At 44.0% G+C, this 13,662-nt stretch overlaps 1 long non-coding RNA gene across 1 annotated transcript; it reads right to left on the reverse strand.

Annotated features, from left to right (window-relative positions):
* Nucleotides 1–2,929: 2,929 nt before the first annotated feature.
* On the reverse strand, nt 2,930–10,394 carry LOC118290391. The gene is made up of 3 exons (XR_004786405.1): nt 10,290–10,394; nt 3,360–3,491; nt 2,930–3,207 (listed from the first exon to the last, which is right to left on the reverse strand). It is a non-coding gene; the product is annotated as an uncharacterized LOC118290391 (long non-coding RNA).
* Between the last annotated feature and the right edge of the window lie 3,268 nt (nt 10,395–13,662).

The raw sequence follows: 13,662 nt of genomic DNA on the forward strand, positions 1-13,662 counted from the left end.
TTTAATCAGATTGTAAAAGAGGCAGGCTGAACCTCGGGTCCTCCTCTGAACCGTTTCTGAGACAGAAATGATCTTTCATTGGATGTTGATGATGTTAGCTGTTTCGAGAGAGAGAGAGAGAGAGAGAGAGAGAGAGAGAGAGAGAGAGAGAGAGAGAGAGAGAGAGAGAGAGAGAGAGAGAGAGAGAGAGAGAGAGAGAGAGAGAGAGAGAGAGAGAGAGAGAGAGAGAGAGAGAGAGAGAGAGAGAGAGAGAGAGAGAGAGAGAGAGAGAGAGAGAGAGAGAGAGAGAGAGAGAGAGAGCGCAGGAGAAAAGACAAGGCAGGGGAGGAACAAGAGACGCGGTGAGGGAAGGGAGAGCACAGGGAAAATGAGATCAATTAAAGGGAGAATGGGCATAGATGGAGAGTATTAAAAAGAGAGACGGACTCTGAAGGGGAAGAGTGCCCACCATCGCCGCAGTTATCTAAGTGTGAGGCCCACAGAGGGGCTTTGTCCTCGCCCAGACGCCTCTCGTTCAGAATGGTCGGCGTAACCTCATTCTGGGTGGTTGCTGCCTGGCATCAGTCAGCACTTCTTCTTCCTCTTCTTCCACGGCAGCTACTGCCTCCGCGCTTGCTGACGGCGCGCATTTCCAAACTCTTGTCTGTTCGTGATAAGCATCCAGACCAACCCGGACGAGCACACGTGGCGCGGCCGGTGGCGGGGGAAGACATTTCCTTATTGGCCTTACCTCTTGATGAACTCTTTTAGTCTTAGTCCAAGAGAGGCAGCAGTGAGAGCTGGTGCTTTGTTTCACTGCATTATTCAGCGTGTGAATCAAACAAAATATGTCGAGATTAAACACTGTGATTAAACCTTTAGCTGAATTAATGACCGACGTGTCCAGGGGGCCCCGCCTCTCGTGCAATGTCAGATGGAATTGACTCCAGCCACAGGGGGACCTTCGAAGAGCGAGTGATATGGATAATGAATTAGTGATGATGATCATGTTTGGTAACGAGTACGTCGTTCTTCAGCACTGAGTTGAGTAAAATATTTCTTGAGTTAGTTAATAAGTTGGCGCAAAAAAATAGATTCATAATGTTGATGCAATGAAAATTGGAATGGTTTGAGATGGTCTCTACGCCATCTGAGGAGGAGCCGCATCATACGTGAGAGATATGGAGGAGGGCAATCCAATTTACTGAAGTAATATACAGTAGATAACAAATAAAAATCTGAACAGATTAAGCAATTGCAGTACAGTAAGTTTCAAATAAAAATACTGATGTTTGATTTTTCACTGTCTTGTAAGAACAGCTTTTTTTGAATAAAATCCAGAAGTCCACCGCGAAATTTGCAGTTGACTGTAGATAATTCTCAGACAGCCGAAGAATAAAGTGTGGAGCGTTTGGCGACGCCTTCTGAATTCACTCCATGATTTATTATAGGATTGCTACGTGAAAAAAACAAAAAACAGATCATACCTGAGAGAAATGGAGGAGGCCACAGAAACACTCAAAACAATCTTTATTCCGCCATGTCTTCAACACACGCACGTTGTTGCTGTTCCAACAATCGGATTTTCCTCCTCCGCCCGCTTCTTTCCCGCGTGGCTCGACCGGCGACCCGCGCTCAGAGGGAGCAGCAGAAGAGGAAGGAGTTGATCCCATCGAGGCACAGCAGAGGCAGTCGGTGAAGAGAGTGCCGGACTCGCAGGGAAGAAGCTGACAGTCAAGGAATGGGAGCGCGGTGAGAAACGGGCGCCTGAACTCGGCCTGAGCGTTCCCGACTCCTCACCGGAGCGGCCGAGGAAACAGATGAGAGGAATGGAGAGGAGAGATTCTCAGGGTGAGTCGGTGCAATGCGGGAACGCTATCGATCCCTTTCAGAGGACTTGATGAGTGTCTCGATTAATTGATATATTATTGTGTCGTACTGATAGATTGTTAGGGATCACTCTCGGGGGTTTTAAGAATCTCTCAGCCCTGCACTGCAGCGAGGCCGGTGGCTAAAGTGTTGATCGGTGATCAATTCTCTCGACAACAAGTCTCCTTTTAGAGTGTTTTTCGGAGGGAGAGAGTTCTTCTTCTTCTGCTCATGAAGCCGCCCCCAAAGCAAACTGTCCATACCTGCCTGAGCCCGTGGACACGCCCTGCGGACGCTTTGCCGTGTCACAGCAGGAGAAGCACAGATAATAAATCGACTCATGGTCTGGATTTCTTTTAGCTGCTTTCACACTTTCCGTGTCTTACTGGGACACAACAGAGGCATTGGTAACGTTTTCCTACCCTGACATCTCAAAAAGGTACATGGACAGTATTCATATGGCACTTTTTCTAGTCTGTTCGTCTGATCAGAGTGCTCTACAAGTGTTGTCGTCCAATCAGAGTGCTCTACAGAACAAGCCGCATTCATACAGCGCTGCTATTAACCGCGGCTTTCCTGTCACACACTGGTCACACACTGGTCACACACTGGTCACACACTGGTCACACACTTCCCTCAGAGGCGATAGAGGGGTTCAGTGCCTTGGCTAACGACACTTCTGCATTCGGACTGGGGGAGGCGGGGATCGAACCACCGACCTTCTGGTTAGTGGACAACCCCCTCTAAAGCCTGAGCAACAGCCGGCCATGAAAAAAAAGAAAGTCTGCTGTGAAACAGTATAATATTATGTAATAATATCATATAATAATAACAGCTGTGTGAGGTGACCATTACCACTCTTTCATCGGTGTTGTTTTCATCTTCTGACGGTAGATTTTGTCCTTGTCTGAATAGAGGATCTGTACAAAAACATTCACTGTGTGTCACCATGACAATCAACAACACTAAAATGATTGGATTTAAAAAAAGAAATGTAGGACATATTTAAGTAAAATAGATAGAACAATAAAGATACAGATAGATACTAGGGATGCTGTATGTGATGTTTTTAATGCAGTGGTTTGTGGTTTAAAAGACTGATGAATAAATACATTTTTTCTATAAATTATTATTTTGTTTAATATATTTATCATGTTGTCCATTCAATGTGAACACAATTCCACAAAATCCTTGGTTTGTCAGATGATGCAGTATTGATGTTTTCTTTGCAGGAGGACATGCTGATTCCACACACAATTTTTTTTTCAGTTGGAAACACATTTCTCAACACCGGGTTCAGCTCTTCCGACAATCAGCTCAGCGGTCCTCGCTCGTTTCCGCGATGACCTGCGTGAAAGACTGGTGCCGGGTGAGGAAAGGGGACAGGTGAAGTAAAAATCCACATCGCTGCACCGAATAACTGCGTTGGACGGCGTGGTGTTTCACTATTCTCTGCCAGGCACAGAGAGGTTTATAGCCCATCACAGGATAGTGACAATTTTTGCTCTCACCTCACTCTCCATTCGTCAAAGCCCGCAGAGGAAATCTTTTCTTCGTGGAGGTGGGAGGTTGGTGATCAGATGTCTCGCTCAGACACAGTGAATGCTGGATGTCTGGACACATCTTGACAGGGATGGATCAGGCTGCAAAAAGATTCATTCCCAGGTGAATTGCCAGCAGACGATATAAAGTCTCACTGTCGATGACAACTTGTGGCCGGGAGACGGGGTTGATTTCTCTCTAGCTGAATGGGGATTATTCATTGTATGCAACAAAACTGAAAACTCCCCTGTGCAGAATCACTAATCGGTTAAATGGTGCAAAACTGTGTTGATCATTTTATTATTTTTAAGTACAGCCTCAATGCAACAAACTTGATTGCACCTGTGATTTCCAGCTGGGTAATAAAATGATCTGTGAACAGCAAGGCTTCACTTTTATCCTGGGTTGTGCCCAACACGGCAGGGCCGTAACAACAGAAGGCGCAGGGCCGTCCTCGGAAATCAATGCTGCCCAACAAGTCAAGCTCAGCAGGCGGCGTCCAAGAAGGACATTATTGCTCATAAAAAAAACAAACCCTGCAAAACTGTAACATTAATCTGATATTGGCAGAACGTTATTTGGTCTGAAGAAACCAAAATAAATTTGTCCGGATCGGATGTGATCCAGCATGTTTTTTATGGACCTGGCTGGCCACATTGACTGCACGGAGCCAACCCTGAAACATAGGGGCTAGAGAGTGCTAACTTCGGGCTGACTGAGTGGAAAAAGGTGCCGGGGAGATGACATTTACAGACGGCGCCGTGAATGTTAATTTGTATACTGAACTGAAAAATGATGACTCGCAGTGTCAAGAATCTTGGCAGGAGAGACATTTTCCAACACAACAATGATCCCCGACACACTGTGAGAATCACACAGGAGATTGTAAAGAAGAACAACAATGAAAGCTCTGATTCGGCCAAGTATGTCCCCTTACTTGAATCCAATGGACCCCCCCACCCCCAGAAGGTTTTAAAAGCAGGAGGTGGAGCAACAAAAGCCCTGCAGCAAAGAACAGCTGAAAAGAATCATCCGTGAAGAATGGCAGAACATCGCTCCACATATTTGTGCAAGACTGGAATATTCCATGAATCAGAACGGGATGTCTGTCCCCCCCCCCTACACTCCAGAGTTACAACTGGTCCCTGGGGGGCCTCCAGTACTGCAGACAGACATGCCCGACACACAGTCCCTCGTCCTCACATACCGGGTTTACTGGGTTTTTTAATACGTCAAACATTTCTGTATTTTCAAATTAATTGGCTGCACTCTCCTCGTGTGTTGGCTAGAAACATAAGATTGTATTAAACAATGACATGATTTGTGATTCCTCAACATGCGAATACTATTGACCAGGGGTGTTTGTTTGTTCAACACTACATGTGGACGTTTTGTATTGCATTTCTGCAATTACTTATTATTTCATTTTGTGCACTTGCAATGACATATTCCATCAGGTAGCACTGTCATTGCAGTAAAGAAGGAATATTCTTGCTTTTATGATGGAATTAAGTCTATGCCAAATGTATAGGTAAATGAAAAAGACAATGTGCCATGCTGTATAGATTATTATTATGACAGCACTAATCAGAGGTATTTTTCAAACCCGGAGCGAATTATTTTTGAAGTAAGTATGTCATTTCTGCGAAGCTAAATTAAGGAGAGTAAGCTGGATGACGCTAACATGCATAAGAAATGAGTGCTTCTCTGGAAGTGGTCCCATGCAGGTAATGCTCACCGGTTCCTACCACTGCTTCATTAGGGCGTGATAACGTCCCACCCAGTGAAGTCGAACATCATCGAACCCACTGGCAAGAAATCTATTGAGTTTTTAAGGAGGACGCACCATTAGTTCCTGAATGACACAAACCAGACACAGCGGGACTGTCTGCGGAGATTTTAATCACATTCAGAGCACATGCACTTTAATATTAACACCAATATGTCAGAGCTCTCAGCCACAGTCCGCGCCTGCCAGAGCAGTGCAACGGAACAATTTTGCATCCATAAATGATCATACTAATTGCGTTTTTTTACTCCCTTGTTATAAAACACTGAAGAGTTATTAGCGGCAGTCTCTTTAAACTAACTTATGATATGACTGGAGTTTTCAGTTGAGACAAAGAAACTAATATGATGTGTATAAGAAAGATACTTATGTCACTGAGATGGACCAACAAAGAGCTGACTTGCGTCTTCAGACAAAAGCTGTTCTAAATCACGACGTACGGTGGGAGGGACGACGCAGCTCTGACAAAGCACAGCCAAACCAGTTGGATTATAAAGCACTGATGCACCTGTTGTATCTCTTAGATGGATGCGATCCCTCAAGTCGGTCTGGACACACCCTCCCCTTTCATACAAATCGATGGGGGGAAACATCTTAATGTGTGTGTGCTGTAAACTGGAGTAAGAGTGATCCATAAGAAAGCGAGCTGCAATTAGAGGTTGAAGAATTGGAAAGAAAATAAATTGTTTTACTATCCAAGGACTGGATGCTCGGGAATTAATCAAAGACTGCTTTTACATTCCAACCTAAATGACCGACTATACTTTTGTTCTCTTTGTATTTCAAAGTTTGCAATAGGGTGTGGCTCTTCATGGAGAGTTGGATGACAAAAAACGAGAAAGGCGTTTGCCTCCTCCTCAGAAAAGAGGAGTGCTTCGTCTTTGGCCTGAGAGAAGGCAACGTAAACAGCTCATCGTGCAGAGCTGGAAAGAATCACTCGAAGGGACATGATGAGAACATGGACAAAAGGGGGGCAGGGCTTAGCTCTCATCCAGTGCACCCCTTTGTTAGCTATTGCCATTTGCACACAAGGCCACGCAGGGAAGTGTAACACATCCACAGAGGAAGGAATCTGAGGCACGTACGCAGCTCACGTCAGCAAGTGTGACCACTTCAGCTCACGACATTATCGTGCGCGGCGTCGGGGCCTCGCGGCATCACTGTGAGGTTTACAACAATTGTACTCTGGGGAGGGCGGATTTTTATTTGACTCTTTTTTTTCAATTTTTTTATTTTATGACGGACATCAAAAAGTCCTCCAGATACTTTTCCCAATAAATCACACGCGGCTAATTAAAGACCAACTTTTTTAAACACCTCATAATTCCCCAACTTCGCGCACTCGCTGGGCGTTTGGAATATGCCATCAGAACCACCTTGCCAATTTGGTTTTAATTGCACCTGGGAGGATCAATGGCGGCCTGTGCATGGTAAGCCCCCCCCTCTCCCTCTTCTTCTCATGATGATAAGACTGCGTCGGTTGATATACGGTGCGTGTGTCAGGGAGAGATGCCAGCCTCCTGCAAAGTCACTTTAATGATTGTCTCAGGTGGCAGGCACTGCAGAAAGCCGAACCATCGGAAAAACCACTTTACACCCACAAGGTCACACAGCAAGGAAACCTCACTCTTCTTTATTGATAAATATTGCCTTCGTTCCTTGTCTCCTCTCTCCTCACTCATTTATGATTCCACTTTCTTCCCTCCGTCTACCCCCCTCCTCACCGGTTTATTTCATGTGGTGTGAAAGCCCTGGTGTTAGAAGTGTGTGTGTGTGTGTGTGTGGGGGGGGGGGGGGGGGGGCAGCTGATGTCTGACTCTCGGCGCAGAGGGAGACAAAGACACAAACCCACACAGTTACATCGTGAACTAGAGGAGTGTGTAATTTCTATCACTTGCTGCCCCCCCCCCCCCCCCCCCCCCCCCGCTCCGCGCCTCACTCCATCCCTTGCCCTGTGCCCCTCCCACACACAGGTCGGAAATGCAGCCTCAAAGCGTCACCACCCACAGCAGAAGCTCAGAGATCACAGGCTGCCACAAAAAGACTCCCCCATGCAATGATTCCGATTGCCTCAACTCCATGTGGACGCGCACGTGGCTGGTTGAATGTGCTTATCATCGCACAGCGGGGTGATTCATGTCAGAGCCGCAGCAAATCCCAACACTCTGAGGCCGTGTGCTGTGGAAACGTCACGCCATTTAAAACACCCTCCTATCTACACGCACATACGCACCTTCATACACATGTACACGTGCCACTTTGCGGAAACGGATATGAGAGGTGATGTCACAGACTTCCTCGACAACCCCGTGGCTCGTCCTTTCAAGGAAAACAAAAGGCGCTCTAACAGCTCAACTCCACCGAAGGAATGCGCAGCGTCGCTCGGAAGAATTTGGGATTACGATCACAGTGTGATCTATGATTCATGAAACGGTGTTGATATATTTATGGATGTCTGCTCGAGACGTTTTCTTCCCAGGAGCGGCAGATGTGCACAATATGAGGCAGTCGGCCCCCGGAGAGTTCTCCCCTTGTGGATTTGTCCTGCGCTCTCTCCGGTATGGGTATTATGGATATACTGTCGCTGTATGAAGCATCATAGTTCACAGCAGTGTTATGTTCTCAAAGAAAAGCTGCCATTCTGGTATACGGCCACATCTCGAGTAATATCTACAGCCAGCACGGATAAAAAGGGACAATCAAAAAGCACAGAGACGAGGAACAGCACTTGGTGCCATACATCCAATCATAACGTGCATTTCTACAGCACCAGCACATAAACAACAGCTTTGTTACTGTACACTCACCACTCTCCTGTTTTCTCTTTTATCTCTTTTTTTCAAAACCACAAATACCGTTTCCATTCACAAATCAATTGCACAATTTGGATCTCCTTTCCCCCAAACACAGTAAACTCAAACTAAACATTCCTTGCAGCTGTTTCGATTTAAAAGCCGCAAATTAAAATTTGAAAATTAACCAGAGTTCGTGGTTCGTGTCGCTGACAGAAGCTTAACAGGGATCAAAAAGGGTTTGCATGTGTCAGAAAAAGAACATTCACAACAGCACAGTGGAAAGTATGACACGACATGACTGTTACTGATGGGATTGCTGTTGTGGAAAACATGGGCGATAGAAATGAATGCATCTGTAATGCAAGTCTCTAAACATCCTGTTTCAAGTAAAGGCCTCGCTGTATAAATGTCTCCTTAACAGATCAAGTTAATATAGATGGTGGGGATGCTTGAGAGCTTTTAATGGCTCCAAATAAAAATAAAATGTTCGTTATCTAGATGAATGCAATGCAATGAAGAACAAAATCATAAACTGTCTTTCTCCATTTCATTTTCTCGCCTTTATAGTCATCATACATAATATCTTAAAGCTTAGCTGCCGAAACCACAAAGTCATATTTTATCCGCGGACCCGATATGTGTTTCAAAAAAAAAAATCAAAAAGTTAAGCTGATTATGGTCAGCGGGGGGAAAAAAATCAAACTAAAAAAATGAAAATAAAACAGGAGTTTAGTGGAAAACTACGAGTCGGATGAACAGATCTCACTAGTTTCATTCAAAGTTGAATGTTAAATGAGAGAGTTACCATAATTATAAGAACTAGGCCTACATTACTATTGTTTTTAGGAAAAAGGTCCAGATTTACATACATTTAATATGTAGTGTCTTTGATAAAAGAGAAAAAGTGGCACTTTTGAGACCGTCCCTGACTCAGTTCATTAGTCACCAGTATCACTAATTGCTCGGCTTGAATATCAGATCATGGGGTATAAATAACAGCGGTGGAACATCAATAAAGCCTCATCATATCCATTGCTCAACTAATGGTGTAAAACGGATGAATTGCTACTGAGGATGAGCCTCACCGAATGTCGAAATAGCAAGCTGACTGTAATATCACCTTCACCTCTGATGTTTATAGCCTGTAAGCGGACATGTCCGCCAATCTACGCAAGGGAAGTCATGCTGCCTTGACTATGAGCAGCTCCTGCTCTCACTCTACAGACAACAAGAATAATTGTTAATACTAAAAATAGAAAAAAAAGCCATCTGACTCCGATGAACATGAGCCAAGAATGGAGCGTCCTATTTTTAATATGATTTCTACACAGATTTCTACAATTTAGATAGGTCCGGCGCTCAGGAATCAAAACATTTTGAATTGTTCGTATCTCAACAGTATCTCAATGTGCTCTACCCGTCTGTAAATGTAAATGAACTACAGCGCCATGCAGTGCATGTCCAATATGAAAAATATGCATAAAATGTATTGATTGGCTCTCATTGAACGTAGCACAAAAAGAAAACTACCTCTTTTACAACCAACCGGCCTTATAATGGCCTCTCCTGCCAGCCATTTCCAATGACTCACTACAGTATGTATCTTGCTGCATATTCAAACAGCAGCATTGACGAAACAGATGAGAGCGGCACAGACGAGAATGCTAGTAACAGTGAGCTGTGCACCAGCATGACATCAACCTTGGCTGCGATGCCAAAATGAACACAAGAAAATGTATTTTTTCCGCTCATTTTGCCAAAGTATTAGCTCGTGTGAAAAAGATACACTCCTGCCTCAAAATGTCTTGTCACTGATTTCCAGAGAACACGCGGAACGGAGCCACAGAGCTCCGCAGTCTCCCGACAGCCTTGTTTGTTTTTTAATTTCCAATGAGAAAATCCGCCCATTTCTCCCCGCGTTGTGTAAAGTCCCTGCCGTGTTATCTGATCTGCTTCTCACTTGAATATGCAAAAAGGGCTATTTGTTTGAAGAGGCTTGCTAATGCTGCTGCCACTCCTGTGCGTATGTGTGTGTGTGTGTGTGCCCAAGAGAAACTGGGAGTGCCATGGCAGACAGCAGCCAGTGTCCATGGGAATAAAGATGAAGCAGGTGGATTAACATGTTTGGACAGGGAGACGGATTGTTTGAACAGTGTTACTGAGTGAATGACTGACTGCAGAACAACACTGACTTATGTAGAGTGAGAGAGATTGCCCTCAACTTGTCTGAACGGTGTGAGTGTGTGTGTGTGTGTGTGTGTGTGTTTGCACATAAACCATTGGTTCCTGGAGTGAACAGCACAACGCTCACTTACCTGACACAGTTCGTGTGCACGTCCAGTCGCATCATGTAGTGAAAGGGCTCGGAGCACTCGCGGCAACATTCACAGATCTGCCACGACATTCGAAACCGGTTACAGCGGTCTTACGCCGTAAATGAAATATGACACCACGGGGGCGATCGTTTCAACACAAAGTACTACAGAGATTTAGATGGTGAACTATAGTGGTTTTGTATTTTCATACGAGCAGCTAAAATAATGCAGATGTATCTTGCTTGCGGAATCAATATATTATAATTCAGCATGTGAACAGTATCAAAGAGCCGACTGAGAGTGTCTGGGCACAAGGCTGAGGGTTGGAACGGCCGCGGGCCGCAGGTGAATATGAAGAGTGAAACTTTCAACCATAATTCTTTAAATCCAAATGTGTAGAGACAGGCCCTGTATTCATCAAACGGCTAAGGGTAACAATATAATTAAAATCTGGGATTTACGTTAGAGAAGGAAAAGCCTCTTGCTTTACACATACTAAAGAATAAAAGCTAAATTATAACATTTCTCATGACTTAGAAGTGCACCTCAATTTAAGAGATGTGTGGAAGGTTTAAAATGCATAAGTAAAAACAAATCAAGCAAAGAAGACGCAACATCTCCATCTCATCCCCCAAAGAGTTAAATGACAGTGCTTTGCATTTACTGTTGGCAGGTCTACTTATCACTGCTGGACAACAATGACATGCAATACACTTCTTCACTTTGCCTTCTGTGCGATGATTTGATTTTAGTGTGGTACGAAAATAATTCATCATGCAGATATTGGTTTTTGTCATTCTGTAGGAGAGCAAACAACAAATATGAAACGCATTGATTTCGCTGCAGTCTGTTGCACTTTTACTTGTCATCGTGGCTCTAAATTCTCCTAATTGGAGGTTTCCTCTGAGCTGACGTTTCTTTCCTGCTCTATATTTGGTTCTTTTTTCATTTTAGCCAATTTCCTGTTATATTTATTAATACCTAATCATGTATTTTAAATATATAAGATTGCTGTTAAATTGTGTAAGCTAAAGCAACACTACTCTGATTCAAATACATCCCGTCAGCTGACATCTATTTATAGTATGTTTGACTTTACAGATCTGAATGTGTTTACACGTGTTGGGGAGTGAAAACAGTTGCATAAGGCATTCGGAGCTCTGCAAAGTCTGATAAATTGCCTCAAGTGATGTTTACTGAGTCAGCGGCGGTTGCTTCTGAAGACTGCAAGTTCTGAAGAGCTCCTCGTCTGCTTGAGGTTAAGGGCCAAGGCTACTGGCATAGCACACCCAAATCTCTGTCTGACCTGTTGGCGGTTGAGTTGCATTGTGGGTAGTGTAGGCAGCAGGTTTTGACAGGAAAGAAGAATGTGGGGGAGAAAAACAAGATGATTCCTCTGGTTCTGCTGCATCGATTTTGAACCCCCAAAAAAACCTGTCCATCATGAGTCTGACAACATTATAGATTTATAGGTGTACATTATAGGTTTTGTTCCTTTATCTGACCTATAATCGGAGTACATCTGCACACCTCACATCCATGAATAAAACTTCCCAATGAAGACGTGACTTCTTTCTTGTCATCAGGGTTGTTCAAATTTCACCCGTCTGCTCTTTTGTTTTTGCACTTTTCGTGATGAACAACATAAGGCGCGTGTGCAACTAGCGCACGCTGGGGGGACAAAACGCAAAAGAATACAAATAACATAATCACAACAAATTATGATACATTACAGCAAGAGCTATGGGACTGGAGTTATTTGGCCAACATGGATACTGCTGGAAACTACAATGTCCAAGCTGCATCTTAAACTGTGCCAAGCCCGCTCCTTTGACCTCATTTGAGAAGCTTAGCAGTGTTTGGCCGTGCTCAGACAGCAGACAGCAGGAGGTCCACTCCTGGCACAGGAGGCCACATGACCAGATGGAGAAGTCGGTAATTATAGTTCTGTTCAATGGGACCACGGACCACTTCAAGACAAGTGTTGGCCTCATTGTACTTGTTTTGAATTGTTTTGAAAACTTACACAGCTAGTTTATAGTGTAATGCGGAATAAGGTAGAAAAAAAGATAACACAAAAAGCCACTGGAATCTGTGTGACCTTATATCTCTGCCAGTGTAAGGTAATAGTTGCCTTTGTTTTGTACAAATCACTGAAAGTTGACTACTTTGATAAAAGTTTTTAAGACAACAGTCTGTGCGGGCCTTGGCTCAGAACAGCGCTCACATATGTCTGGAACATCAGCGGATGAGTACTTCCAGACAGTTTTTTCAGATGTTGGAAACAATCTCTGCCCTAATTGGGGGGATGAGGTTCTCCATCATTTTTAAATCATGACTTATTGCTGTTTCCTGTGTATTGCATTTGTGGCCAATTTTAGTCGAACTGTGGATGAGATATGGTATGGTATTCCAACAGCAGTGTCACGGGCAGGGTGTGTGAACATCTGTGTGTGCGTGTGTGTCTAGGTTAGTTTCCAGCAATAATCATTACTTACTTTGTATTTAATATGACCACTTTTCCTTAGCTGGGACCAAAATGGCAAGGGGGCACATTTCTTTGAAGGCCATTCAGCACAATCTAATGAGCTTTGATGCATTTTTAAGAGACACCCTTGGTTGGAAACACAGCACTGCCTTACTCATAGGGCCAATTTAATTTTCTCATTATGAATAATGGTACGATGCTTGGAGTGTGTGAGACGAAGGCCAGAAAGCAGATGCTGCCATCCTCACATCTTTCCAACCAGAATAAAATGGTGCGCGTCGGTTTACCACACATACAATTGCAAATACACACACCCATTACCTTCAAATTATCGACAAATACTAATGTAGGTGTGTAAAACAGAGCTACAATCTCTCAGTCTGGATTTATACCACAAGTGAGTGTTATTCAACTATTCCAGAGCATTTCTGAAGCGCTTACACCAAGGCTCAATACGTGATGCCCCTGACTTACACACACATACAGTATGTACGTACATACGTCACCATGGCTGTACCTTGACAAAAACATGAGTTTAACGGGAACAGAGGGGAAAAATAAGAACCTGCTCTTCAGGGGTGGTTCTCCACCAGAACCCAAGAGAGATTTGACCAGTTGATCGTTTGAACTTTGTCATTCAGGTATTGCATCCACTTCACACTCTGGGGAGACCAGAGTACAGGGATTTATCCAGAGAGATTGTATCTGCCAGGTATTTGATGTAAAAGAGTGCATTGGGAAAATGCTTGAGTATAAGTATTTATCCATGAAAAGTACACTAGGGATTTTGTTCAAACAGAACCATCCATGTGTGTACCAGAGAGGGTGCATAGTCTTCAAACAACAGGATTGTCCTTGGAGTGACTATCCTCTGGATCAACCAAA

The sequence above is a fragment of the Scophthalmus maximus genome, chromosome 18, assembly GCF_022379125.1.
Source record: "Scophthalmus maximus strain ysfricsl-2021 chromosome 18, ASM2237912v1, whole genome shotgun sequence".
Lineage (NCBI taxonomy): Eukaryota > Metazoa > Chordata > Actinopteri > Pleuronectiformes > Scophthalmidae > Scophthalmus > Scophthalmus maximus.